Genomic DNA, 6000 nt, shown 5'->3' with positions numbered 1-6000 from the left:
CATATCTCTCTTTTGAACCTGCCCTGTGGGTCAGGATGTTTATATATGCTTCTTTTTTGTGCACTCTTTTTTTTTGACCTGCCCTTTGGGTCAGGATATTTTACTTAGCCTGTTTTTTGTCTGTCCGTGTGGTATACCTTAGTACCCCCCTGAGTGGCATAGAAACTTTGTTTTTAAGGCACTCAGTTTTATTTAACATGCGGAGGCTGTATACACTTAGACGGTACAAACTCTTTAAACAAAGCCTAAGTTACATTTTTGGACTATTGGTAATATTTTCTGAGGTGATCGGCGTTCCAGGCCCTTGGCACAATGGTTCCATCCATCCTTTTTAGCTTATAAGTGCCTGAACCGATTTCGTTCTCGATTTCATATGGTCCTTCCCAATTTGGCCAGAGTACCCCCACTCCGGGCTCTTGGGTGGTTGGGAAGACTCTTCTTAAGACCATATCCCCAATAGAAAATTTTCTATTTTTAACTTTGGAGTTAAAATATTTGGTCACCTTCTTTTGATAAGCTGCCATCCGTATTTGAGACTCGTCCCGGAGCTCTTCAACTTGATCCAGAGCTTCTCGAAGTAAATCTTGATTCATGGCTGGATCGTAAGTCGTTCTCCTGTGGGATGGGAATAACGTTTCTACGGGGACCATTGCTTCACAACCGTGCGCCATTGAAAAAGGCGAGTGGCCGATCGTGGTTCTGGGGGTCGTCCGGTAGGCCCATAACACTCTGGGCAACTCTTCGGGCCAGTTGTTTTTGCAGGCCAACAGCATTTTCTTTAGGGTAACCTTTAGGATCTTATTGACTGCTTTTGCTTGTCCGTTTGTTTGCGGCCTTGCCACCGCGGAGAAGCTTTTTACTACTCCGTGTTGGTTGCAGAAGTCAGTAAATTCTTCGCAATCAAATTGCTTTCCATTGTCAGAGACTATTTTGTGAGGCAGGCCATATCGACACACTATGTTTTTGATAACAAAGTCTAGTGCTTTTTTAGCAGTTATAGTCTTCATGGGCTCAGCCTCCGTCCATTTGGTGAAGTAGTCTACTGCTACTATTGCATAATTTACTCCTCCCTTTCCTGTTGGCAGGGACCCAATAAGATCTATTCCCCAAACCGCGAAGGGCCAGGGACTAGTCATCAGGGTAATTTCATTGGGAGGAGCTCTCGGTATGTTCGCGAACCTTTGGCACGAATCACACTTTTGGACGTAGTCTATACAATCTTTTTTCATTGTTGGCCAGAAGTATCCCTGTCTCAATATTTTTTTTGAGAGACTGGGTCCTCCTGTATGATCTCCACAGAACCCTTCGTGGACCTCTAGGATGATTTGTCTAGCTTCAGGGTCCGATAGACACCTTAAATAAGGCATGCTGAGTCCTCTTCGGTACAGAATTTGATCCATCATTACAAAACGGTGAGCCTGATACTGAATCTTTCGAGACAGTGCCCTTTCGTGGGGCAACTCACCTTTTGTTATGTATTCTATGATGGGGACCATCCAGCTGGGTTCTTGCCCAACCGTTATTATGGCCTCTTTACCTTTGATGCTTGGCTCTGCCAAGTGTTCCACTGGTACTACCCCCAGCCCCTCGATTTCACTATCTGAAGCTAACTTAGCCAGACAGTCCGCGCGAGCGTTCTTTTCCCGGGGGATTCTTTCTACTTTGTAGTCCGTGAACTCGTGGAGCAGCTCCCGGACTATTGTTACATATGCGGCCATTCGCTCGCCACGCGTTTGGTACTCTCCTGATATCTGATTTACGACCAGCTGGGAGTCACTGTAGACTTCCACTCTTTTGGCCCCTACGGCCTTCGCTAGCCTCAGCCCTGCTATCAAGGCCTCGTATTCGGCCTCGTTGTTTGAAGCTGAGAAATCGAACTGTAGGGCTGCCTGGAGTCGAAGTCCGGTCGGGACTATCATTGCCACCCCCGCTCCGGATCCATTTTCATTGGAGGCTCCGTCCACAAACACTCTCCATGTGGGGATTGATGGTGTTGGCGTATTCGCGGTTGCCTCGGCTTCATTGCATTCGGTAATGAAGTCCGCCAAGGCTTGGCCTTTTATGGAGATTCGGGGAACGTAGTGTAAGTCGAACTGACTTAACTCCATTGCTCACTTGAGGAGCCTACCAGATGCTTCTGGTTTTTGTAGGACTTGCCGGAGTGGGTGATTGGTCAGTACCTTGATTGGGTGTGCTTGGAAATATGGCCTTAGTTTTCTGGAGGCCATTAGGAGGCAGAAAACCAGTTTTTCGATGATGGGGTACCGCGTCTCCGCTCCTATCATGCGCTTGCTAACATAGGAATAGGTCCTCTCCGAGAACGAGTTTTGATAGGATGGGGGGCTTGGCCATATGTTCTTTCAATTTTTTAAATGCCTCCTCGCACTCGTCTGACCATTCAAACTTTTGACACTTCTTCAATATGTTGAAGAAGGGGATGCACTTGTCTGTAGACCGGGAGATGAAACGGTTCAGGGCAGCAACCTTTCCGGTTAGGCTCTGCACGTCTTTATGCTTCTTGGGAGATGGCATGCTCAGGAGAGCTTGGATTTTTTCTGGGTTTGCCTCAATCCCCCTCTGGCTGACGATGAAGCCCGGGAATTTTCCTGATTTGACCCCAAAGGTGCATTTCTTTGGGTTAACCTTCATGCCGTATCTCCGGACTACCTCAAAACACTCTTTCAAGTCGTCTGCATGGCTATTGCATGCTTTAGACTTGACGAGTATATCGTCCACGTATACCTCCATGTTTCGCCCCAGGAGGCCCTTGAACATCCGGTTGACCATTCTCTGGTAGGTCACTCCAGCGTTCTTCAGTCCGCCGTGTGCATCTTTATTTGGTTATACCCGGCGTAGGCGTCCATGAAGGATAGTAATTTGAATCCGGAAGTGGCATCTACCATCTGGTCGATCCTGGGCAGCGGGAAGCAGTCCTTCAGACAAGCTTTGTTTAGATCGGTGAAATCTATACAAACTCGCCAAGTTCCGTTCGGCTTGGGCACTGGGACCGGATTGGCTAGCCATTCCGGATAGTATACGTCGCGGATCATGCTGTTCGTCAGAAGCTTGTCCACCTCTTTCTCTAGGGCCTCGGCCTTTACCGAGTCGAGGGGCCGTCGCTTTTGTTGGACTGGTGGCATGTCCGGGTTGACGTTGAGAACGTGGGTGATGACATGGGGACTTATGCCGGTCATGTCCTCTTGGCGCCATGCAAAAATGTCGATGGCGCCCCTCAGTGTTTTTATTATTCTTTCTTTTTCCTCCGGATCTAGGCTTTTTCCCAGCCGGAGTACTTTGGTGGAGTCGAGGCCGCACACTGATATTTCCTCGACATCCTCCATCAGTTCCACAATTTTTTCAGACCCCACCCGGGGGTCCAACTCATCTTCTTCAGCCATTCCTGGCTCGACGGTTTCCCAGACCATCAGTACGGGCAGGTGGGTTGCAACATTGTAACATTGCCTTGCCTCCCCTTGGTTTCCTCTCACCGTCCCTATTCCAGCTTCCTGGGTAGGGAACTTTAAGCACATGTGCCGAATGGATGTGACTGCGCCAAAATCTACCAGGGCTGGTCGGCCGAGGATCGCGTTATAAGCGGTCGGGCAGTCCTCCAATATGGGGTCCTCCGGAGATCATGGCTACTCTCCCGTTGGGTCTGGGCGGAAGATCGGGGATGTGCTGGGCATCACCAGCGGGAGCAACTAGAGCCAATACTCCTGCTGCACCCCCTGGTGTTCCCTGTGGCACAACCCTTGTCGCCTGGCCCGGATTGAGGTGAGGCAGCCGATTCTTGATCCACTCATAGAGGTGGCCCAATCGGATCAGGTTTTCAATCTCGTCCTTGAGATATTTGCATTCGTTGGTGCTATGCCCGATGTCGTTGTGGTACTCGCATCTTTTGTTTGGATCCCTCTGGGAGCTGTCCTTGTATAAGGGAGGTGGTCTCCGGTAGTGCGTATTTTGCCTAGTAGCAAAGTACACGCGCTCTTGGGAGTCCGTCAGCTCCGTGTACTGGGTGTACTGGGGAGTGTACCCCCTTTTTTGGCGTTTCTCCTCCGTCCGGGTACTGCCTTTGGAGGATCGTTTACTCCTTGAGCCCTGGGAAGGGCCTGCCAGGCTAGCGGTTGGAGCGGAGTGCGAAGGAGCTTGTCCATTTATCCCTGAGGGGTTTCCAAAATGGGATGATGTGGGTGCCAAGGCCTGGCCCTGACTATATCCGGGAGTAGCAGAGAACTGTATGCTGCTCATTGGTGGAGCCGCGATCGGGACAGTACCCGAGGGCGGTGCTCCGGGCATGTACCCTGCTATCCCGGTGGGATAGTATCCTCCATAGGCCACTATTTGGGCCTCTTCAAGGTTGATATATTTTTGGACTCTCTTCTGGAAGTCTTGAAGGCTTGGAGCTCCCTCCTGTTGCAGTTCGTTCCAGAAGGGAGTCCCTGTACGGATGCCTGCCTGGAGAAGGGCAAGTTGTTGTCCGTTATCAACTTTCTTGGTCTTCGAGGCTTCCTCTCGGAACCTCTTTATATAGTTTTTCAAGGCTTCGGTGGGCAGTTGCTTGATGTTAGTCAAGGCACTGACCTCCAGGTTGACCTTTCGTGCTGCGATAAATTGTCTTCGGAAGTTGGTCTGGAACTTGTTCCAACAGCCCACGGATCTTGGTTCCAGCTTCTTGAACCATTCCTCCGCGGACCCGCTTAGAGTTAGCGGGAAGCACAAACATTTCGCGTCATTGCTGACTCTCATGACCGTCATGACACGGTTAAACCGCGACAAGTGGTCGCTTGGATCGGAGTTCCCGGTATAAGCTGCCATTTCGGGCATCTTAAAATTCTTGGGGAGCTCTGCTTCCAGGATGTGCTTAGCACATGGCTCCCGGTCCTCACAGTCTGAGTCGGAGTCGTCCCCTTTTTTTCTCCGGGAGACTCGGGCGATATCTTTTCGGAGTATGGCGAGCTCCGCCATGATTCCTTCATTTAACGTTCCCGTAGAGGCCGCGGGCCCGTATTTCTTTTGGTCAAGGTGATCCCAGAGGTCACCTTGATTCCCATTGATTTGATTTCTCAAATCAACGGGAGGACATCTCTGTCCTCTTCTTCCTCTACCTCCGGGCTCCTGGTGCACGGAAACGCTTTTTCGGTCCTCTCGATCCTGAGGGCCAAGACTCATCGAGGTTTCCCTCGTAGTCATCGTGAGGAATTCCTTCTTCTTCCTCAGAGCCCTCAGCTGCTCTTGAGGCTACGTCTTCCTCATTTGGATCTTGAGCATCCTCCAGAGGGCGAGGTTGACGAGTACTTCTAGTCTCCACCATTTTTGTAATGTGAAGTGTATCTTTGCAGAAGCTTTCTTCAGCTCTCAATGAAAGCACCAAAATGTTGACCGAGGTTTTCGGGAACCATTAAAATATTATAAGATTCGAGAACTGTAAGAAAATTAGAGAATGATTTTGACATGGTTGGGGTGTTAATGAGCCTTAGTCCACGAATCTGTGTTATTTATGGATGTATTTAATACAGAGAATGTTCTGGGTGAGTATTTACTCTTATAAATACAAAGAATATTCTTGGTGAGTATTTACTCTTCTTGCTCTTATGCAACCCAAAATTCTCTACCCCATTTAATGAGCTTTTAGGGGGTATTTATAGTGTTTTTGGTGGGGTAATCCCCAGGATTATTGTACATGTGTATCTGTAAAATCCATAAAGATGGGTATTCCCAATGAATATACCATGAGTAATGCATGGTCAAGTCCCTAGGTGCAGTAGGGATTTTATGTGGAATGTCCTTATTGTCTTTCGACTGATGTGACCCTTCACAGTGTAGCCGTCAATAGACTTAAATGATCATTACTTCGCAGCTGCAGATTGGGGGTTGTGCCGTCAGACTTTATTGCGTGTAGCAATCCCAACACGCTTCCTCCCATGCGGCATTAAATGCGAATTGACTGCTCAGGGGAAGCCTGACACCTCGCGGAGATGCCTTAGTATTACTTGGGCATCC

The sequence above is a fragment of the Cannabis sativa genome, chromosome X, assembly GCF_029168945.1.
Source record: "Cannabis sativa cultivar Pink pepper isolate KNU-18-1 chromosome X, ASM2916894v1, whole genome shotgun sequence".
Taxonomy (NCBI): Eukaryota; Viridiplantae; Streptophyta; class Magnoliopsida; order Rosales; family Cannabaceae; genus Cannabis; species Cannabis sativa.
This window is presented reverse-complemented; position numbering follows the sequence as displayed.